Source organism: Ambystoma mexicanum, chromosome 4q (assembly GCF_040938575.1).
Source record: "Ambystoma mexicanum isolate Mex_15411 chromosome 4q, UKY_AmexF1_1, whole genome shotgun sequence".
NCBI classification, from domain to species: domain Eukaryota; kingdom Metazoa; phylum Chordata; class Amphibia; order Caudata; family Ambystomatidae; genus Ambystoma; species Ambystoma mexicanum.
Window position 1 is genome coordinate 564,573,335 of NC_090928.1, and position 25,865 is coordinate 564,599,199.

The window sequence follows — 25,865 nt, forward strand, 5'->3', positions numbered from 1 at the left end:
TGAACCAATACCGAGACTTTGGTTCGCCAGCAATCTCTCTATTAGTTCTAACTTCTTGCCTCTTACAGGAAGATTCTCTTGCCTACAGAGAGCTCGCAGACTCTCGGTATTTTCACTTGACAAAGACTCTTGACTGTAAGTTTCCATCGTAGACATGTTTTTTGAAAGTTGCTTTTTGTGCAAAGTTTTGTGGTTAGTTATCCTACAGTGTCAAAAAGCACTCTAAACTGTATACTCGATACAAATCCCACCGCTGTACACCAGTGTTAGGCGGAAACCTGTGCAGTTCCCTCTGGGACCACCGCAAAAGATTTAGGACTACAGGCATTGGCGGGGAACCCACTTGGTAGCAGTCTGCACCACACAGATTCACGTGGTAGCTGTGGCTGAGCAGTCAGACTTCCCTCAAGAAAAGTTGAGCAGTATGTGGAGTATACAAAATAGGACAATTCTTCACAGCAAGACAAGCAAACACGCAACGAAGCTTAGTGTAAAGATATTAAGGCATTTATTTATAACAGAACATCTATGAAAAACACTAAGGCAAATCACGGCAAACAAATCAAACACAATTACTCTACGAAGTAGACGATCAATCCCCCTAGCAATATGGACAACTCTAGGTTCTACCGGTACCACTTATTTTCAGACAGAGGTGTATACCTCAACCCAGATGACACTCGAATATTAGTTAGGACGGGAGAGAAAAAGATAGGCAGGTCATGAAATCAACACAGTTCAATCCTAGCGGATAAAATGCAAGGCAGCAAGGCAAGAATCACAATAGATCGTAAAGTTCAGAGGCCAGGCCCACTCGGACAGAGGCAAGGCGCGATGTCCCAAAAAGTCTCTAGTGGAGATGCATTCAAGTCTGTATAGCAAATTGTTATCAGCAGGTTGAACCAGTTCAGAACAAAGAATGAGAAAAGCTTGGAGGCGACCCAACGGAACGGAGAGGATTAAGACACCTCACTCGAACCGATCGAAAGGGAAGCCAGGCGGACACGGTACCTTGTTGTGGAGGGCAGCTCCAGCAGGGGCAGTTGTTCCTGGTGGTGGATGCACGTCGGGTCTTTGCCAAGAGTAGAGATGATCTCGTCATCGAAGGAAATGAAGTACGGTGCACCACCAGGGAAGAGACCAGCCGCGGTACAGGGGTAGTGGCTATCCGGTTGCCGGGGTGCTCTGCACGGGCAATTCGACCATTGCGTCCTGAGGCGAATAAAAAGCAAAGGGGACTGGTTGTTCCCACCAGCCAGGGGAAGAGACTCTCCGGCAGGGAGATCTCCTCTGTTGTCGGGAAGTGGTGAGTCGGTTCCGCAGGGCTCCACCGGAGGTGTCGTCGTGCAGGTCAGCTCAGCGTTACCCTCGTCGGATTCTTAGGTCCTGTGGCGACTTCTGAAGATCCAGTCCCAAAAGCCCTGCTTTTATGCAGAAAACCCCCATTCATTCAGCCTAGCTGTCAATCAACACATGCTAAGTGGTGAGCGGGAACGCTCACCACTTGGGCCAATCACTCCAGAGTGCGACCTGAGTTGGAAAGGCAACTCGGTTCAGGGTGCCTAAAACCCCTGAGGTAAACCAGACAGAATGGCACCACTTTGGAGGGTCTCTGTACAGAGGCCCGCCAAAAGTGTAACAAAGGGCTCAACCTTTGGTTTAGGAGTCACAGAGACGAACACAGACGCCATTTTACAAACCGAGTTCTGGCAGAAAATACCATCCGATAAACTTATTTAAGATAAGTAGATCGGTGGTACGTTAGAGATTAACGAGAAAAAGTATCAATCTCCAACAATAGGACGAATCCCATAGGGTTATGCTCGGGGTCGAACATAACAAGTAGTTTCCACTGCCACCAGCCAAAACTCGACGAGGGGGGACGGGACAGTGCCCCCTCGAGTAACAGGTCTAGGAGTAATCGAATTACCCCTACTAGTACATCCACAATAAGATGGTTTGAACTACTCCTGTTAGTAAATTTAGGTCTAGTAAAGCCAATGGTGACTTTACATGCCCGGGGAGACAGTAGTCAGTCCCCGGTTATGGAGTCTATGGTGGGGGTCCGCTAGGATGCCCCCAGTGTTATGGCACGTAGGGTGCGGTGTAAAACACATAGAAAAACATATGAGACCCTATGGAGTAAAAGACCCCATAGCCCATCGAACACATTGGCATTTCAAAGGAACTTCACACACATACATGTCCAAGAGTGGGAGAAAAGAGTCTCACTCTTGGCAGGATGGAAAAAACAAACTCCAGAAATCCAGCAAAGCTGCTGGGGGACTCACTAGGTTAGGAAATTCAGCCTAAACAGAGAATTCTCCCTAACAGTGTCCCCCTCCCTTTACCCTCCTTTCCCTCCTCTCCTAGTGTGTCGTGTATAAAAAAGAACAAAAAAAATACAAAATAACAAAAATCAAAAAAAAAATAAGGCTCTTTTCAGAGCCCCCTTTCACAGTTAAAAAATAGAAGTGAAGATACATAAAGCATAGCCATTTCCATTTCGTGAAAGTCCGCAAACAGAAAAACAATTGCATTGCTACCCTATTGAAACCAATGCATTTTTCTCTAACAGGAAGTGGTGGCTCTGAAAAGAGCCTTTGGGAGGTGGTTGAATGTAAAACATTTTAACTATGTAAGACGTACTTCAAAACGAATGCTGTATTTCTAAAAAAGGTCGCAATGCATTTTGTACATTTCTCAGAAAAATCTGATTGCCAGCATAAGTAAGATCGACTCCATTTTTGCGAAAAATGTATGTGCTACGAAACAAAATATTTTCATTGTTAAAAGAGGACATGCCAAAATCTCTTAGGAAGACACATACAGCCTTATTAACATTACGCCTTGCTTTCTCCATTTGTTGACCACACGAGAAAGAACGAAGCCACACTTGTCTCTGCGCAATCCGTGAAAAAATTATTTTAGAGTTTGGAAACATGTCTATTATCTTCTGAAGTCCTTCTTTCATTGCAAATTGCAAAGAAATTCCAGACACATGTCCTAAACTGTTCCCTCCACAATGAATTACAATTATGTCTGGATGTTCCTCTATCTTCAAAGTTGCACAGAGAGGTAGTAAGTCCAACCACTTCATTCCACGCACTCCATGCCAATGCACTTCCACATGTGGGAATCCAAGATCTATAGATTCTCCACAGCTTTCTGCATGCACCTTCAACCAATGAATCCACAAGTCTCCCAAAATACATACAATCTGTGTTTTGAAACACTCAGCCATAGCTATCTTTTCTTCTCTCTGCAAAAACAATATCTGAGAAAACCTCTCCTAGCACAACACACTCACTAAACTTTACTGACCAATCCCTTTCTTCATCCAATCTCATTTCCATACCTCTCCTCCCCAAATTCCCCGGATGTAATACGCGGTGTCCTAGAACTACTGTATCGTAACATGTACAGCCCTTCTACCATTTCGATTTCACTCTCTGTGCCATTCCCTCATTGGATGTAGCTAAGCAATCACATGACCATCCACCAATCAAATCCAATAACTCTACATGTAACTGCATCATCATAGAGCAGCACTACAAATGTACGGTCTATCTCTCGGAGTACAAGTCTCATACCATTGACAACCACGATCTACGAGAAATACTATACAAATCTCCAATATTTCTACTTGCAGCTTGATCCATATCCATATACATGAACAGAAAGTACAGGTATGCATATTTTCTACACAGTACATGAACACATTTTCTAACCGACTTTTACCTTCTATAATCTGAAAAATGAATGGACAATCATTGTTTCATTGTCCTAAAATGACCTGTCACTTACAAACCTTTATATCGTTTAATTTCTTCATACACACACACACATGCAAATACTATTAAACTAACATTTTTTAAATAAAATATATACACGACATATAATCACACAAAATAACATACACACTCTATGATCAAGTCTCAAACAATAATATTTGTACAAACACATAATTGGTTTTAATTTTTTTCGTTTATATAAGTACTTACATACATTTATATAGGACAAGCAGACTATGACATTCACTCACTGGTACGTGCAAAAGCAGGCTATGACACATAGCTCTCAACTCACACGCTTTTGGTGGGTGTCACCCGCCTTGTAAAGGATTGACTCACCCGCCAAGCCTCCTGCACGCCCATTCATTCCAATGGGCGTCTCACCCACCAAAAACAAAATCAGGTGATTTGACCCGCCTTTGCAACACACATGGTTGAGAGCTATGATGACAATGACTCACTATTGCGTGGAAAAGCTTAGTTACAAGAATAGTGGTATACGCGGGTAGATTATGAATTCCACAAACCATAGTAAAGATATTTTCTTTCCTATTCTTAGTCATAATATAGGATTAATGGTTTTCAGGAAGGCGCTGAGCATTTCAATTTAAAAAAAATCTATGTCTAAAATGAAAACAGTGCTATATAGCAACCAAATTACTAATTTCTTTCTTTTTCAATTGCAGTGAAGACCATTCTCCTGAATAGAAGCAGCCGATTTTGATTTTCAAAGAACAACTAAGAAGCAAACTACTCATTTTTGAAAAAAACGTAAGTAGATTGTTACCATAATATTTGATTTATAACTTGCATGCACTGTACGGTGCATTCATGGTATTTCTGTGCCTAAAAATAGAGTTTCTGTACCATTCTGACCAAAAATCCCCCCCCGTCTTAAACAGTGATCTCCTGTCAGAATGGCCGTCAAATACCTATTTTTCGGCACACAAATTACCCAACTCAGCCACTAGAATGTAGATGTTGTAGAACAAACAACTGTTTTAATTGTATAGCTTGACCTATATTATTTATTCTTCTCCACACCACCGGCTTACTTTTTTCTGTCATCTGAACCCCAGTTTAGTAGCACATTAACTGAAGAATACCCATCCCTAGTAGTTCAACTTCCCAATTCACAATCACACACCATTACATACATCTTTATCATCTTACTCAAACAATCATGCACACAACACACATGCATTGCAGAAAACCCCAACCCATACCTTCTGTATTTTTTTCAACAGACGCTAAAGTATGCCCACCAAAAAGCAACTCCGTAGAAAGGGACGCAGAAGGAGAGCAAATTAAAAGAAAAGTCTCCAACATAAACACCCATCTATAGCAGAATTTGTAAAAAACGTTGAAACACAACAGCTAATACAGTCATGTTGTGAAACGGAAGAGGTTTCTAGTGCAAAAACTTTGCCTCCTCTATCACAAAGTAAAACGACCCAAAAAACTATTAACAGAAAATCAACTATCACTACAAATAAAACGTCTTCTATAAATCTTGATATAGTACAAAGTAAGCATACCAAGAAAAGTATATTAGCCAAAATGTTCCGTCACAAAATCCTTCAAAATCTGATAAAAACAGGAGAGAAACCAGGTTCAACACTTCAAACCTATCGTAGGAAAGTAATCTTAGAAGCGTTGATAGACAGTGCAATTCTTCTCAAAAGAAACTTATTTATTGTTGTGTTAAACAGAATTAAACCACTAACAAAACTAATAACTAAATTTCAAAAAAGACTTCTCAATAAACTAAATGTGAACAGAAATAACTTCATAAATATCTGTGGAGGTGAATGCAGTCACACTACAACCACAGAACCATACTTTAATGAAGAAGCGCACAAACAAAAGCAAACAAATACAATTGCCATACATAGCAGTGGTCGAGTTAATAATACCATAATGGAACAAGAAGTACTCCATACAAAAATATGCCCTGAAAACTTAGATTTACCCCTCCATTCGACCGAATCAGAACATCTAATTTACACATGGCCATGCACGTCAATGTGTAACATTCCCAAAAAAATGTTCAAATCTTTACGCCTATTCCTCAATCAATATGTGAAAAGCAAAGACAAAATCAAAATTAAAATACTGCAAAGGATGGATGCTTGTCCAGTACGCAAGCACACAGGACTGCAAGGACATTCGTTGGCCTGCATATCAGGAGCTACTTGTAAAACAACCTTCCATGATATCAAAAGGATATCAACACATCATGCAAGTATAAGAAATCTAGTTTATAAACTGTATTATGCAAAAAGTCCTGCTTTAGCAGTAGCCAATTTAAATAACATTCTTCTACATGGTACACCAAAAGACCTACTGGAAGAAATTGAGTATATACAGAAAAAATATTTTGGAAATGAAACCCACTTACAAGATGAATTAGTTGTCAACCAACTTCGTAACAAATCTGCACATGGCAACCTTTCACTACACACATACAAAAAAGAAATACTAAAATTTCAAAGCACTTCAGCTGAAGTACCAAACCACGTGTGTGTATGTTGCCGCAGAACGTGTTATAAAAGTAACACAAAAGCTAAAGACCTTTCATACAAAATAGAAGACAATGAAGATTCTAAATGGATTGAATTAGCTCTCTACCTTTTAGCAGAAAACAAATACGAAATAACTGACCCCATAATACTTTGCAGTTACTGCACTACCAAACTTGACAACATCCAAACTCCTTCACGTGCTATCTCAAATAACTTGGAATTACATCCACTACCAAAACTCCTTCAACAACTTAATTTATATGAGAGCATCATAATTCAAACAGTTCATCCATTTCAAGCAATAACACGCCTTCAACCAAAAACTGCAAAATTACCTCCCTCTGAATTAGTGAAAGGTATTCGTGGAAAAGTAGTGTATTTACCATTAGATCTAAAAGAAAATGTGCATACTCTAGGAGTGCAACGTCCAATGCAACAATCTTTAATTATCTTGGTAAATGGAGTACCTACAAAAACAAAAAAATTTGGCAACAACTGGTAGATTTACATAAAGTTAGAGAAGCCCTGCAATATCTCAAAGAGAATAATGATTATTACAAAGAAATTAATATCGAAGAAAACTTGAAAGATACAACTGAAATAATTCAAGAGACACAAGAAACTGGTCAATTTGAGCTCCTATATCCTGCTACAATAGCAAACACTTTAGACCATTATACAACTCACCCATTGAACTCTAATGACACCATAGAAGATGCACTGGAAACGTACCAAATGCGTCACACAAAAGGATCACCAACCAGCATGTGGGAAAAAAGTATAGAAGCACGTGCTTTTCCTCTACTCTTTCCTACTGGCAAAGGAGGAAGATACGATGATATACCTGTTCAAATATCAGCATCAGAATATCGCTCATTATGAATGTATTCTGAAGATCCCAGATTTCGACATAATGTGGAATACATATTCCACCTACTCTTTGAAAGTGAACAAGCAACTTTATGTTACGGAGTTGCACACATATTAAAATCAGGATCACACTTTCAAAATATGACAGCCACACAATTATTACAAAAAGTTCAACAAAAAGATGAGGTTTTACAGGCAAATCTTACAAATCTATTAGCAAATATGCGAGGTACTAAAGAGTACTGGTTTCGACGCCATGGAGATTTACGTTGTATGATCAGAAACCTTGGCCCACCCACTTGGTTTGTTACATTAAGTTGTGCAGAATATGCATGGGAAGATTTACATGCTTTCCTACGCATATCAAACGAAAACAAAACAAACATAGATATACTAACACCTGGAGAACTTTGTTCTCAGGATCCTGTTAATGTTTCTAGATATTTTCACCATCGCTTCATTGCTATGCTACATTTTATTTGTAATAAAACTGTTCCTCCCCTTGTAGAAGTGCAACACTTCTTTTGGAGAAAAGAAGTCCAAGCCAGAGGAGCGCCACATGTCCACATGCTTTTATGGATTAAAGATGCTCCTAAATTTGGTCAAGACAGTGATGCCACTGTTTTACAGTTTGTTGAAAAATATGTCACTTGTGAAATTCCGTCAGAATCCACAAATAGTGATCTTCATGCAAAAATCTTACAATTCCAAACACACAAATGTGGCAAATATTGTCGTCGCAAATACAAAAACAAAGGGAAATACTACACCAAATGCTGATTTGGTTTCCCTAGACCAGTTACAAATACAGGTCAAGTGAACAACCTCATGTCTTCAGTTAGACATAGTGTTAAAGGTAAGTCACCTAAAAATACATATTGCATAAAAAGAAAAGAAGAAGACAAATATATCAATGATTACAATGCAATCATTGCCCACTTGTGGAATGCAAACATAGATGTGCAGTACATTGCAGACAATTCTACTGCAGTTGCACGATATGTCACAGCATACTTAACCAAATCAGAAAAGACAGAGCTCCAAGACCTCTGGAATGACCTGTCATCAGATAAAACAGTGTCTCAGAAATTATACAGCTTGGGCATAAAAATGCTGTCCCATAGAAAATGTGGATCCTATGAAGCAGCTGATCGATTAACTGGTACTGCATTGTATGGTAAATCTGAAAATATAGTATGGCTAAATCTTGGTCCAGCTAAATCTAGAAAAAGAGTTCTAAAATCATACGAAGATATAGAAACAATAGCCAAACATGATCCCAACAGCCAAGACATTTTAAAAAACAATTTATTGGCCACATACTACCCAAACAGGAGTACCACTTTGGAAACCATGTGTCTATACCACATAGCCCAAAACTACACATACAAAAATAATATAAAACCTGATGAGCAAAACCGTAATTACAAAGTGACAAACTGTGATGGCAGCTTAGTAAAACTCACCAAACCAAATTTAATTAATCATATCAAATTGTCATTAAAGACTCCTCAACATAAAGAAATATATTACATGTTCCTGCTACAACTCTTCAAACCATGGAGAAAAGAAGAAAAAATACTAGATACCTATGACTCATATGAAGACGCTTTCAAAGCCAATGAAAGCAGTATAACTGATGTAAACTTTGCACAGTACAAAACAATGTTGCACAATGAACAGCAACATGAAGAGGACGCCAGGCCCAACTAGATAAGGACACTCCTGACAGTAGTTAACCTTCTGTAACAGGAAGCCAAGAACCACTGGGAGAACCACTAATAACAAATGAGGCAGAATTAGCTATGATAGAAGTAGAAAACACCATGTGTCACTATGAAGATAAAGAAGACTTAACTACACTACAATCAAAACTAAACAAAGAGCAACATAGCATTTTTCAAGAAATAACAAAAGAAATTGCACATGGTGTGCAACATGAAAACAAAGAATGCACCTGCCAAAATTACAAACCTATACTATTGTATGTCAGTGGTGAAGCTGGCTCTGGCAAAACATTCCTAATCAAAATCATCAGTAAGTTCCTTCAACAATTGACAAACAACAAACTGTCAGCTGTTGTCACTGCCCCCACAGGTTTAGCTGCCTACAACATAGGTGGTGCCAATTTACACCAATTACTACTCCTGCCAGTAGAACACCAAAACAAGTTAGATTATTACAAACTTTTTGCAGAAGCTGCAATGGAAGTATGCAGAGTATTGAAACAAATGAAAATGCTACTAATAGATGAAGTGAGCATGGTGTACAACCTAATGTTGGCTTTGATTCACCTCAGATTACAAGAAGTACTCAAAACAAACTATGAAGAGCTCTTTGCAGGAAAACACATCATTGTTTTCGGAGATCTTCTTCAATTGACACTTGTAAAAGGTGAGCCTATTTTTAAAACATTAGGACACAAACTCTGCAGTAAAACTGTTGGCAGCATTGGAAATGTCAACCTTTGGCAACATTTCCAATACAGAGAATTAACAGAAAACATGCGCCAATTTACAGATCTCACTTATGCCAACATCTTAAAAAGTATCAGAGTTGGTATACTTTCTAGAGAAGCAGAAGCAATATTGAAAACCCGGCACATTCATGCACTTTATGGTGATAATGCATGTACTACAGATGTTATGGAACAATTAGCCCACACAAATGTCAATTGTATGGCCTTAATGTCAACTCTTGCAAGCTGTTTCAAATTCAATGAAATAATGTTAAGCAAAGAAATGCAACCAATTATGGAAATTAGCGCCAAAGACAAACTAGATGTACATGGAATCACATTACCAAGCCACAGAAAGACTAAATAGTTTAGAAAAATCAATCTCAAACACAGCAGGCTTGGAAAAGATATTAAAATTATCCTTAAATTGCAGAGTAATGCTTAAACGTAACCTTGACGTGGACCAAGGACTAGTTAATGGAGCACTGGGTACAGTTGTTGGCTTTCAAACATACCCACGTGACAACAAAATTCAGTTCGTCAATATTCTCTTTGACAAACTTTCAGAAGTAAAAAGAATAGGACGCTCAACAGCTTGATTCCTTCTCTTCAAAGACATGTATGTATGCAGAGAACAATTTTCTCTAACTCTTGCATACGCAGTCACCATTCATAAATCACAAGGTCTTACTCTAGACAAAGCAATGATAGACATTGGTAACACAGTCTTTAAAGAAGGCATGAGCTACGTAGCACTGTCACGCCTACGTACAATTGACGGTTTACTTTGATGCAAGTAAAGTAAACACTGATATTCCTTGCATTTTAGAATACAATAGACTTCGTTCACTATACACCCCCATCTACAAACATATCCTGTTCCACAAAAAGGAACATGTTCTAAAAGAAAACTAAATCAAAAAGAAATGCAACAGGATGTCACTGCAAATCCTCCAAAGAGACTAAAAGAAACTAAAACTTCATCAAGTACCACAAGCAAAAAAGAATCAATTAGGGAAAGTAAACAAGGTACTTCTTTAAAGAAGGAAGACAAACTCCAAAAAAAGCAGTTAGATACAGAACTACCTGGACCATTTAAATTCTCAAATATAGTTGGTGTAAATTGCTATGCAAATGTAGCAATGAATATTCTATTTCAATTACCACCAATTGTTGACAACATTTACTTACACAGTACAGACCCATTGTGTTTGCAAATGTTAGTACTTCACAGAAATGCAGCAAATAATCCTGACAACACGTATAGTGTTTTTGGAATAAGACAACATTTGGACTACTGTGCTGGAATGGTGAAATTCACTATAAACTCACAGGAAGATCCACAAGAATTTCTAATGTACTTACTATTAGTACTGGAAAACAAAAACATACCTATAAATGAAATCTTCCAGATTTCATACATGTGAAAACATACATGCACTCTCTGCAACAATGTGACACAAGAACAAATCCCCAATGAACGCTTTGTCTATATATCAATACCTAATTGTGAATCCATTCCATTTCAGCAACTTGTACAAAATGCAAACCACGGTAGATTATGTTCTACCTGCAATTCTGATAATCGCTCCACATTACTAATACAAACACATAGTAAATACGTAATACTAATGCTTCTACATTACAATGCAGATGGTACGAAAAACAACTGCAAGCTGACTAGATTCACACATGGTCAAATATCACTTGGTAGGAAAACCTTCATAACAATAAGTATAATCTACCACGCAGGAGCCACAACCAACTCAGGGCACTACACTGCATATATAAAAAAAAATGTGGATGGTTTGAATGTAATGATCGTACCGTTACTCTAAAGCAGAGATTACCAGCTAATCTTACAAACGCGTATTTAATGTTCTTAAAACCAAAATTTGATAACTGAACTGTACTTAAATCTTAAGTACACTTGTAGTAAAAAAAATATAAACTGTCACAATATTTCAAAACCTATCTAACTGCCCAAAGATTCTACAACAACTAATCAGATAAATTAATACCACTCAAAAAGAGCAAAAAATAGACAGACAGAATACGCCAATTGGTATCTAACTGTCCCAAAATTTACAAATATGCAAACAGATAAATCAATACCACGAAATTAAATCAAAACATAAACAGTTAGAATACGCCTACTGGTATCTAACTGGGCCAAAATTTTACAATATCCAAACAAATACCTAATATCTTACTGCTCATAAAAACTGGAACAATCCAATGCATAAAGCATTAGGCAGAAAGAACAAGTAAATGCGGAAAACAAAGAAATAAATAAACTGTAGCATAACAGAAAAAGGTTTTTTTTTAATCCAACATGGATTTTATTTCTCCCACAGACCCAATGATTTTAGCAACAAACACAGAAACTTTGCACCTTGCACAGTACTCTGGTTTGTAATCTACTAAATATGAGGGTCAATAAAAAGAAGAAAATGTTGATTGTACAATGTAATAAGTCATTATAAAATACTAATACTAACATGCTATTTTCTTTTATTACAGAAATGAACAAGACAAACATAGACTCCCGTTACTAAACCAAATAGTACGTATAACAAGATAAATACAACCATCGCAGCATATCACACCCATACAAGCTTATAACATTGTTCCTTATAAATTAGTTTTTGAACCAAATTTAAAAGCCACTATGGGTGTGATATGCTGCGGTGGTTGTGGCCAGGGCATACACTCTTGGGTGCATGGCCAAATGGCCATGCACCCAACATTCTATACCCTGGCCACAACCACCACAGCATATCACACCCATAGATGCAAGCATTGCAACCATTTTTATGTCCGCGGACAGGGGGAAGGTCCTAGGACACATTCAACTTGCCAGAGGACAATACAAACAGTGTCCTCAGGACACCCCCATTTTCTTTATGTACAAACATTTCTGGACACCGGGATTGTTCTTAAACCATTTTCACCTTGCCAACGAACAATACAAACAACGTCTCCAGGACGCCCCCTGCAAACATTCCAAGACCCCACGAGTGTTCTTGGAACACTTTCAAGTTGACACCGAATACATTCTGTTTATTTACGAACAGTCCAGAACAGCCGTGTTGTCCGCAGACAAATTGAACACAACAAAAGCGTCTAGCACATAAATAAAATACAACTTTGAACCTATCTCATACTCCCCCATCCTCCCCAAAGACTTCTACACATCAACACACTCTACTAAATACACATTTTGAACAAACTGTCACCACGCTGTCCGCGGACGTCCGCAAATGCAAGATGGCGGGCGCGACAGAAAATCTGACGCGCACCACGCCACCTAATCAGTGAACACGTCGCATGTCCGCGGACATGACGCAAGCCGCTGGGCCAATTGGGGTGCTGTCCACGGAGCGAACCGGGAAGTCCGTCCGCAAAGCGAACACAGATATAACTAATTTTTTTGCCTTACATTTTGTTCATTTTTTTAAAAACTAATGGACGGATTTACACCAAATTTGCAAAAGCACGCTTTTGGGACAAGGCCGCCGCTCCTGCCGCAAATTTGGTGTAAATCCGCCCAGCGGTTCGGGCTGTAGCCGTGCGCAAAGTTTTTTCCCATTCAGTCTATTGGAAAAAAAAAGTTTTGGGACCCCCCTATAACTTTTCCTCGCCTGGACGAATCCTCACCAAACTTTGCAAAAAAAAATTCAGAGTGGGCCATATATTTTTTTTGCAAAGTTTGGTGAGGATTCGTCCATGGGGAGCGAAGTTATAAGCTGCCCAAAAAGTGCTCTTCCTATGGAAACACCAACTAAACCGCGGCCATGTAATAATATATGTAAATATATATATATATAGATTGTGTGCCTTGTCCTCCCTCTGTCTTCCCTCCCTTGTCTTGTCGTGCCTAGAAACACTTGTGTACAGGTGTGTTATAAATTACTTCTACTATTATATCATAGCATATCAAACCTCCTCTTCCTCCTCTCCCTGATTTTCTTACGGCTATCCAGGAATGGTGTGTGGCTAATGACCTCTGTCTTAATGCCAATAGATGGAGATCCTTATTATTGGGACACCTACACCCTGTTTCCCTCCCACCCTCTGGCCACCTTGCTTGAGTCCTATACCCACACCATCCTTTGCAGCCAAAAACCTTGGTGTGATCTTTGACTCCTCTCTCTCCTTCACCCCTCACATCTTGGACTATGCCAATGTGGCCCACTTCTAGCTTCACCCCCTTAGGGCATTCTCCCTTTTCTCACCATTCCTCAGAAGTTCAGTGCTTCCAGAGTCTCAAGCGGACCGCCTTAACTTCTGGACACTTCTCAAAACTCTGCATTACTCTACCTCTTTCCCCACCACTGCTGAGACTGCCGGCTCTGACTTTCATGAATATTACAACTTACCAGCCCCTGCCCAGTCGATACCAGCACCCCCACAGCACTGCCCTTGCGGGCTCCCCCAAAAGTTGGTTTATATCCCACCCTTTGAACTGCACCACCCTAGAACTTGGCCAGCAGCCTCATCCCCTGGAAGCCCTTTGCACTTCCCTCCTGGAATCTAACAAGCACTTGCCCCTACTTTGCTCCCTCTCTCCCACCCTCCCTTCCCTACCTCCTGTACTTCTCTTCAATGCATCTGCACATCCGAATGCCACAAGGCCTATTAGGACCATGATTGTTTATCTACTGTTTTGCCATTATTATTTACTCTCCTTGATCCCTCCCTTTTTTGACTTGTGGCACCTGGAAACACCATTATTTTGTATAGGCACCTAACACATGTTCAAAAAATAAATAAAATGTCATCATGTGCTATCACTAATAACTTAGAGATCTTCCCACTTCCAAAAGCTCTCCAACAACTTAACTTGTATGAAAGCATAATGATCCAAACAGTACACCAATTTCAAGCTACAATAAACCTTCAACCAAAACTGCCAAATTGCCTCCATCCTAGTTACTAAAAGGCATTTGTGGCATTAAATCTTTAAAAAAGTGTAGAAACACTAGGTGTGCGACGGCTAATAGAACAATCTTTGATTGTACTAGTTAATGATGTACCAACAAAAGACAAACAAATTTGGCAACAACTAGTCAATTTAAACACAGTTAGGCAAGCCCTTCAATCTTAAAGAAAAAAGTGGATACTACAGAGATATAAACATAAAGGAAAACTTAAGACAAACCACCCAAATAATTGAAAATTCACTACAAACTGACCAGTTTGAATGCGTGGATCCCGTTACTGCAGCCAACATTTTAGACCAGTATACAATTCACCCATTTGATTCCAAAGACACCATAGAAGATGCATTAGAAACATGTAAATTAGTACAGCCAACCAATCCCCAATGAGCATATGGGAGAAAAGCATAGAAGCATGTTATTTTCCTCTACTCTTTCCTACAGGAAGAGGAGGAAGATATGATGAAAGAGCCACACAGATTAGACCCAAGATTCAGACAAAATGTATAATACATTTTCCACCTCCTTTTTGAAAGTGATCGAGCAACTCTATGTTATGGAGTTGCATACACTTTAAAAACAGGCTCTCATTTCTTAATCATATCATCTACCCAACTGCTTCAAAACATAACAGACAAAGATGAAGTTTTGCAGTCAATTATCAATGAACTCTTGACAAGCATGTGTTGTACAAAAGAATACTGGTTCCGACCTAACACTGATGTGTGTTGAATGCTAAGGAACCTAGGCCCACCCACATGGTTTGTTACTTTAAGTTGCACAGAATATGCTTGGGATGACATGCATTATGTCTTACGCAATGCAAGCCAAAATAAAGTGGGAATACATATAAGAACTCCAAAACTCTGTTCCATTGACCCATTGCTTCACTTAATCTACAATAAAGCTACCCCTCCACTCAGAGAAGTAGAACTCTTCTTTTGGAGAAAATAATATCAATCCATAGGAATAACACACATCCACATGCTTTTGTAGATAAACGCTGCACCCAAATTTGGCCATGACAGTAATGCCACTGTTTTACAATGTATTCAATAATACATAAACTTTGACATACCTTCAGAAACCACAAATAGTGACCTACGTACACAAATCTTACGCTAGTGTGGCAAAAACTGCCAGCGCTGATATAAAACCAAAAGTAAACACTATACCAAATGTCGCTTTGGTTTGTCTAGACCAGTATCCACCAAAGGATAAGTAAATAGCTTACTGTCTTCTGTTAGACACATCGTCAAAGGGATGACATATCATCAGACAAAACCCTGTCACAGCAATTGTACAGCTTTGGTATAATAATGCTGTCACACAGAGAATGCGGGTGCTATGAAGCTGCAGACCATTTAATATGTTCATCCTTATATGGGAAATCTGAAAGCAAAACTTGGTCCAGCTTCATCACGAAAAAGGGTACTAACATTCTACTAAGAGATAGAGACAATAGCCACAAATGATCCCAACATCCAGGATATTTTTTTAAACAATTTTATTGAATCATACTTTCCAAACAGAAGCACTGCTTTGGAAAAAATGTGAGTGTAGAAAATAGCCCAAAAGTACTCCTATAAAAGCAATGTTATGGCAGATGAGACAACTGGCAAATATTCAGACGCAACTTGCGAGGGAAGCCTAGCAAAACTTACCAAGCCGAGCCTAATTAATCCTATAGAATTATCATTTAAATCTCCACAACATAGAGAACTGTGTTACATGGCCCTACTTCAACTTCAAATGTTGGAGAAAAGAAGAAGAACTACTAGGTAACCATGAGTCATTTGAAGCTGCATTCAAGGCAAATTGTAGCAGTATAACAAATGTCAATTTTAAAAAATGCAAACAAATGTTGGACATTGAACGCTGTTGGGCAAGGGGGCATATATACCGCCCCATGCACCATTTCCACACCAGGTAAATGTTGTGTGAGCTAAGGGGGGAGACATCTCAGCCCCTCCTGTACTTATTCACATCTCCCATTTTATTCACATCTTCCATTTTAGTAGAAGTTCATACATGCCAGGTTAAGGCTTGTAGTCTGTACACCATTTTGTATCTTTCCAAACGGCACCTTTTTCTAGGCCCTCTGCCCCTCTGCCCCTCTGCCAAAATGTCCACTCTCCCTCTCCTTGCACCGCGCACAGCCAGCCCCTGCCACCTCCACCCTCTGCCAGCTCAACGCGACTATTGATTTTGTTCAGGAGAATTCTCTGTTTAGCCTGAATTTCCTAACCTAGTGAGTCCCCCAGCAGCTTTGCTGGATTTCTGGAGTTTGTTTTTTTCCATCCTGCCAAGAGTGAGACTCTTTTCTCCCACTCTTGGCCATGAATGTGGTTTTTCCTTTGAATGTCAATGTGTTCTATGGGCTATGGGGTCTTTTACTCCATAGGGTCTCATATGTTTTGCTTTGTGTGTTACACCGCACCCTCCGTGCCGTAACACCGGGGCGTCCTAGAGGACCCCCACCATAGACTCCATACCCTGGGACTGACTACTGTCTCCCAGGGCATGTAAAGTCACCATTGGCTTTACTAGACCTAAATTTACTAACAGAACTAGTACAAACCATCCTGTTGTGGACGTACTGGTAGGGGTAATTCGATTACCCCTGGGTCTGTTATTCGAGGGGGCACTGTCCCGTCCCCCCTCGTCGAGTTTTGGCTGGTGGCAGTGGAAACTACTTGTTATATTTGACCCTGAATATAACCCTATGGGATTCTTCCCATTGTTGGAGGTTAATACTTTTTCTCGTTAGTCTCTAACATACCACCGGTTTATTTGTCTTAAACAAATCTATCGGTTGGTATTTTCTGCCAGAACTCAGTTTTTGAAATGGTGTCTGTGTTCGTCTCTGTAACTCCTAAACCAAAGGTTGAGCCCTTTGTTCCACTTTTGGCGGGCTTCTGCACAGAGGCCCTCCAAAGTGGTGCCATTCTGTCTGGGTACCACAGGGGGTGTGGGAGGAGGTTTAGGCACCCTGGACTGAGTTGTCTTGCCAACTCAAGTTGCACTCTGGTGTGATTGGCCCAAGTGGTGAGCCACCCCGTGTTTTGATTGACAACTATTCTGAATGAATGGGGGTTTTCTGCATAAAAGCAGGGCTTTTGGGACCGCCACAGGACCTAAGAATCCGACAAGGGTAAATCTGAGCCGACCTGCAACGACGATACCTCCGGTGGAGCCCTGCTGAACCGACTCACCACTTCCCGACGACAGAGGAGATCTCCCCGCCGGAGAGTCTTCTTCCCCTGACTGGTGGGCACAACCAGTCCCCTTTGCTTTTTCTTCGCTTCCAGGGCGTAGTGGTCCAATTGCCCATGCTGAGCACCCCGGCAACCGGATAGCCACTAGCCCATACCGCGACCAAAAGGTGGTGCCTTGTGACGGAGCACTCCGCGGCTGGTCTCTTCCCTGGTGGTGCAACGATCTTCAACTTTGCTTCGACGACGAGATCCTCTCTTCTCTTGGCAAAGCCCCGACTTGCATCCACCACCAGGAACAACTGCCCGCCGCCGGAGCTGTCTCTCCGCATACAAGGTACCGTGTCTGCCTGGCTTCCCTTGTGACGGTTAGCGTGAGGTGTCTTAATCCTCGCCTCTCCATTGGATCGCCTCCAAGCTTTCTTAACTTTCTGTTCTGAACTGGTCCAATCTTTCGATAACAATTTGCGACAAAGACTCTAAGTGCATTTCTACTGTGATACTTTTTGGGACATATCGCCTTGCCTCTCTCCGAGTGGGCCTGGCCTCTGAACTTTGTGATCTACAGTAGACCCTGCCTTACTTGCCTTGCATTTGTTCATAAAAGTGTTGGTACCGAGTTGATTTCATACCCTGCCTTTTCTCTCCCATCGTAACGAATACTAGAGTGCCATCTAGGTTAAAGCATTCACCTCTGTCTGCAAATAAGTGGTGCCGTTGAACCTAGACTTGTCGAACTATTGTTAGGGGGATTGATTTACTTATAGTAATTGTAATTGAAGTTGTTTGCCGTATTAGTGCCAGAGTGTTTTTCATAGATATGTTGTTATAAATAAATACCTATATATCTTTACACCCAAGCTCTGTTCCGTGTTTGCTTGTTCTACTGTGTAAATTGCCCTATTTTGTATACTCCACATACTGCCTAACTTTTCTTGAGAGAGGTCTGACTGCTCAGCCACAGCTACTAGGTGAATCTGTGTGGTACAGACAGCTACCAAGTGGGTTTACTGCCAACACCTGTAAGCCTAAATCTTTTGCAGTGGTCCCAGAGGGAACTGCACAGGTTTTCCGCTTAACAGTTCTCATGGAAACGCAGCCATTCATTCCAGCCATTAGCAAGTATCGAGTACTGACAAAATTCATCCTAGAACGTGAGACCAAGGCCTGCTCCAGCCCCAGTGCCCCATCCATCTCTGCTGACTGACTGATGCCCTCTCTACCCCTCTCTGCATACCCACAGTCCTCTGAACCCCTGCCCCCTATTCCCTTTGAACGTGTCTGGTCACCAGTCCCTCCCCCTGGACTACCTTAAATTCACCCACCATATACCTAATCCAAAGTGGTCATATATTCTGGTTACACAAATATCTATCCCCAATGTGTTTGAGAATGTGAGGCCCCAGAGACCACAAATCAGAGATTGCCCCTTCTGATAAGACACTTTAAGGTATTACCCCTAACCCATGCCCCCATAAAAACACAGGTTAGAATATACCTGTTTCAAATGAACAACCCCTTTTCATGTGATAGTATATACCAGTCATTATTTCTTGCATGCCAAGCCCTGTTATTTAGCTTAGTCAGACAGCTCTACATCATGTCTGAAGACATCACCTGACCTTCACCCTGCAGGGATGAGCCCAGATGACCACATGTAATGTGACTGATGGAGAGACAGCAGCCAATGGGACCCAGGCTTCCCCTATGGAGCTGGGAGTAGGTAGTATATGTGCCTAGCCAATTTTGTTTGTTAAACTGTCTCTTACGTATGATGTCATCCATGACGATTGGTGCCTTCTTAATGTGCTGCTCATGTATCTGTTAGAAGAGCACTCGTGGGCAGTTCTTTGCTTGCATTTATTGACTTATATAATTTTTGGATCCCTTGCAACTACTCTCCTGGTCTCATTCCATAGTGTGGTGTGTACTTATTGTGTACTTTATTATGTCTATTGGAACACATGCTTGCTAAGGTGCCAGCCTTCAAAGCCAACAAGAGGGAGACATTGGAACTGATTACAGGTCCGGCGGAATCCTTGCCAGTGATACCGGCGGGTTTCCGTCAGACCTGTAAATATTTTCCGGCACCTGAATTCCCGGCAAAACCAGGGGATTACAACCCTGGCAGACCGGAAAGTCAGGTGTAGTCAAATTGTAAGTCCCCACTCCCATGGAGTCATATTGGACTCTATGGGAAAGGGGACCACAGAAGCACTGGCACCATTGTTAATGGTGCTTCCCAGAAATCTCTGCAGGTGGGTGCCGTTCCGTCCAGCAGGTCTGGCATGCCGGGCAGGTTGCCACCCGACTGGCAGAGTTGTGGTGTGCCAATTCCATAAACAACAGTGCCAGTAAGCTTACCGGCACCATTGCTTTCAGAACGGGACACTTATACTGATGCCCATTGAATCTGTGCTAGATAAAGACACTCCGGAAGGCAAACAACCTTCTCTTACAGGAAGCCAAGAAACACTTGAAAAACCACTCATTCTAAATGAAGCAGGAATAGCCATGACTGAGGTAGAAAACACCATGTATAAATATATACAATCTGAAGACTTGTCAGTGCTCAAATCACAACTTAATAATGAACAAATCACCATGTATCTAGAAGTCACTGAAGAAATTACACATGGACATAAACATGAAACTGAAACTTGTACCTGTACAAATTATGAACCTCTGCTCCTGTATGTGCGTGGGGAAGCTGTTTCTGGCAAAAGGTAAGGTCTTAATAAAAAGATTCAGCACATTTCTACAAGCCTTAACAAACAATAATCTTTCAGCTGTTATAAAAGCCCCACAGCTCTAGCTGCCTACAGCATAGAAGGAGTAACTTTACATCAACGTTTTCTATTGCCAGTAAAAGACCAAAACACTTTTGAATTCTGCAAATTATCAGCAGAAGCTGCTACTGTAGCACATAGAATTCTAAAACAAATAAAAGCCCACCTTATTGATGAAGTAAGCATGGTTTCCAACCTCATGCTGGATTTAATTCATCTCAGAATGCAAGAGGTCCTAAGAACCGACTACAGAGAACTGTTTAGAGGAAAACACATGATTGTTTTCGGCGGCCTCCTACAGTTAACACCAATAAAAGGTCAAATTATTTTCAAAACATTCGGACACAACAAATGCTGTAACACACTTGGCGGAATTGGTAATGTACATTTCTGGCAATATGTTTGCTACAGAGAACTAACTCAAAACAAGTGTCATTCTGTAGATCTAACATATGCTACAATTTTATAAAGCATTAGAACTGGTCTGCTTACTAAAGATGCAAAATGCATCTTACAAAACTAGAGTAATCCATGAGCTGTATGGATAACAGACATCTGCCCCTGATGTCATGGAACAAATAACTTAAAAAAAATATAAAATGCACATGCTTAATGCCAAGACTTGCAAGCTGTAGCCAATTCAATGATACAATGCCGAAAAATGAAATGCAACCCATAGTGCATATCAGCACCACAGACAAACTAGAAATGCATGGCATGACACTCCCTATGTGGCAACAAGCAACAACAGGACTAAATAGCTTCGGAAAATGTATCTAAAAACAGCTGGATTAGAAAACCTATTAACTCTGTATGTAAGCTGCAGAGTAATTCAAAAACGTAACCTTGATGTAGAACAAGGTTTAGTCAATGGAGAAATTGGTACAGTTGTTGGATTCCCAATATATCCAGTTTGACAAACTTACAGAAGTTAAAAGAATAGGCTGCACAATAACAAGTTTCCTTCTTTTCAAAGACATGTAGCTACGCAGAGAACAATTTTCTCTATCTCTTGCATATGCTGTCACTATTCACAAAACGCAAGGTCTAACTGTATGGCCCTCATTACAACACTGGCGGTAACCAATGGCGCTATTAGCACCATGTTTGCTGCCGGTATTGTAACCAGTCTGCTAATGGTAAATGGGGAAATTCCACCCCATTCCAAGGTTGGCGGGGCAGTAATTCCCCATTTACCATTGGCTCTTCCCCATTCCCATTTTTGCCCCATAGGCCTCAATGGGACTGGGGAAGGTGGTAATTATGGTACCGCAAATTGCGGTACCGTAATTACCTCGGAAGTCTGCGGGTCCCTACTTTAACGGCTGGTCCAGACCAGCCGTTAAGGTCAGGAGCCGCAACGGGACCTCGCAATCAGGTGTTAAGGGTTTAATGGCACTGACACCTTTTTTACGGCGCCGTTAAACCTTTAACGCCAGGGTCGTAATGACCCCCTATATCATGCAATGATCAACATTGGCAGCACAGTCTTCAAAGAACGTATGAGTTATGTAGCATTTAGTCTATGTACACGTGATGGTCTATTTCTAGTTAACTTTGATGCAAACAAAGTCAACACTGACATTCCTTACATCCTAGAATACAACAGACTATGTGCACTGAACACCCCATCCAGATATGTATCCTGTACCTCAAAAAACAAAACATTTAAAAATAAACTAATACAAAAAGAACCTATACCAGATCTCCCTGCAATAAATCTATCAAAACAAAGTACCATTGTTCCATCAAATAATACAAACACAAAACTCTCTAGTCCAAACACAACTGCAAGACCATCAAAAGATAAAGAGACAAATATGTTTTGTTGAAAAAGAACTATAGTCCCATATAAGGGTACAGATGAAGAACTATCTGATCTATTTAAATTCAGCACCACAACTGGAGTAAATTGCTATGCAAATGTAGCAATCAATCTTCTCTTCCAATTGCCACCAATTGTTCACAACATTTACTTAAACTACTAAAACCAGTTGTGTTTGCAAATGCACCTCCTTCATACAAATAACACAAATAATCTTGACAGCACCTACAGGTCTCTAGTATAATGCACACATTGGACTACTGTACAGGAATGGTGACATTTGCCATAAACACACAGGAAGATCCACAGGAATTCCTAATGTACTTACTACATGTACTAACAACTAAAAACATCCCTATAAATAAAATCTTCCATACTTCATACACGTGGAAACATGCATGCACCCTCTGCAACAATGTTTCACAAGAGCACATCCCTAATGAACGATTTGTGTATTCCTTACCAAAATGTGAATCCATTCCATTTCACCAGCTTCTGCAGAATACAAATCATAGCTTATTATGCTCTTTTGGATTTCAGACAATCGCTCCGGCATACGAAAAAACTCACATGACCAATATGTCATACTAATGCTTCTTAAGTGTAATACAGATGGTATCAAGTAAGAACCTCTTCAAAGAAACCTTCACAACAGAAGGCATAATCTACCACACCGGGGCAACAACCACATCAGGCCACTATACAACATATGTAAAAAAAAAGAAGTTGTTGGTTTGAATAATGACACTTCTGTTAGTCCAAAACATAGGTTACCAGCAATTCTAACAAATGCCTACCTAATATTCTCGCAACCCACATGATCATTATGCACTCACTTGTAGAGAAACCCCTCAATGCTCACACCAGACAAAATGCAACCCACTTGGGAAAAAGGCCCAGCACACCTCTTGCAAGAAGAAAGTTTTATTTCCAAAAAACGGTAAAGATGTGCCAGCAAAGTACTATGCTGCCATGGATTGGTCTGGTAAGATTAGTATGACCATCATGTTATAAAGGCACACAGCATCATCAGTGATGTCATAATGTACAAACCCAAAAGGCTGGTTGGTGGGGCCCTGTACATAGGCTCCTCCATAAGGGTTTCCAGGCCATTGGTCCCAGCCCTATCTGTCCATCTTCTTCCACGTGGGTGCCTCCTTGTGCGTCATCAGGCATGAAGCTGCAATTAATTTGTCATTATGCAAAGAAAAGCAATTCATGCTCTATCTCTAACCTAAAGTGCACCTGGTACTGCAGACAAGGGCTAAGAGGATACTTTGAGGTCATTGCATCTAACAGACTATAGCTCAATTTGAGAAATGCCAATGCCCATCCAAAGCTCCCCACCCCCATTTTAGATTTGCAAGTGGTCTGTACTTTCTGATCTTTTCTGATTGATTGGGGGTTTAACTGTTTTATGATCGGTGGCCTGGGATTGACAGGTACCTTGGAGTGATGGGGTCTTGGGTCTGGGGGTATCTGGGCACTATTACCTAGAGCTGGGATGTGGAATGTCAGAGGCTTGTTCCTTCCTTCTTGTGGGATCACTTTTCGAGAGAAATCTCGCAACCCCTTTGTGGCCATGAAGGGCACATTCCTTCTGGGATACAAATGCTGAAAAACGTGTGTATCAATTCAATTCAGCATGAGACAATGAAGGGTCTATGAATCTCTGCAGCTCTGGCCTTTCTCACCAGTATCCAAGCTACAACATATCCCTGCAAGCATAGGCTTATTTATATGTCTGTGGCTGTGGTGTGCAGCCCTGGCTGCAGTGCAAAATCAGGCCTTGATTCCGATATGGCTGATACTATCTCAAATGGCATTTTATTCCCCATGGATGCTAGAACAAAACATGCACTACCCTTCCGGCACTATAGCCCCTGTCCGTCACTGAGTCCCTACTGCAGACTTCGAGTCATCTGCCACATCTGAAAGAATTGGGAAGCCTGGGACGATTCTTTTGGTACCCATGCCCTACATACAGACTGTAAACTCCCAAACTGTGGCTCCCAATAAAAGAAAGGATCATCTTCAAAACGCTGACACTGACACACAAGTGCTTTCACCTTACTGCCCCCGACTACCTCTCCCAAAGAATCCACCCCGTCTTCACTACGAGGCCAACCAGATCACCATATACTAACATGCTTTCTGTGCCATTCGTAAAAAAAGCCAGAGCTGGCGGCTCCAGCTTCCCATATCTCGCACCCACTCACTGGAACGCCCTACCTCCCATAATCTGAGGTGAGGCCTCCCTTTGCACCTTCCGCAAATCCATAAAAACCATCTTATTCACATAAGATTCCTCGCACCAGCTGAATACATCTCCTATGTTCCAGTGCATAAACTGTTTGTAATGACCAACTGTACCAACCAAAACAGCAGCTCTATGCCTGTTGAATACATAATGTACTGATGAATGCTTCTTTGCCTGTAACTAAGCTCTTGCAAGTAACAGCGCCTCAATGCCCATGGGTTACTTGCGTGCTATATAAATTTAAATAAATAAATAAAAATAAATAAATAAATAAATAAACTTTCCCCTATCAGTGCATATTGTTCAGGAGTACATGTCATGTATATACATCTTCCATCCCCTGCTAAATCTACCCAGTGTTCTGCATATTTCTCGGGGTAAGGTGGGGGAACTGTGGCGGTACCTGGGGGTTGAAGGAAGACATTGCTCTATTTGAACCATGCAAGGCTTGTTTGGGTCATCTGTCCAAAATATGCTGTCTTTTATACCACAAAATGCCTCCTGTTCCCCAATTGAAACCCATGATCATTATGCTGCTAGATACTGCTTTAGCACAGCATGAAAGAACCAGCTAGCAGGTGCAGAGGATCACTAACACGAACACGATCACAGGAATCAACATCTTCACTATAGACCTAATCCAGGGCATCCAGGATGGCATCCACTATAAAAGGTTGTTGAACCAATCAGTCTCCTGTATGCCAGTTTCTGTTTGCATCTGAGTGCCAATGATGTTTAGGGCCCTTATTAGGTTGCTAAGGGACCCATTCTCTGCATCATTAGGAGGAACGCATGTGCAACAGGAATCGCCAATCTTATTGCAAACCCCTCCCTCCATGGCCATGAGAAGGTCCAGAACGTAGCGCTCATTGCGTGTATTTCCATCTTGTACGCATTGAGGCCTTCTTCAGTGTCATTGGCCAGTTGGATCACTTTGCAGTGCACAATTTGAAGCCACTTGGCATGTGCATTGATCTGCACCCATGGTAACAAAAGCTAGGCTAAAAAGTTTCTTCTTTGCTGTAAAGTCGGTATTGGTCTAGTATGTCCTTAATCTTGTGAAAAGAGAAAATAGAAGAGGGCCCAAACGGTGGGGCCCTCCCGTCCCCTGCACACTATTTACTGATGCCACATAGGGCCTTCAAATATATAGATATAAATCTATCAATGTATAAATATATAACAG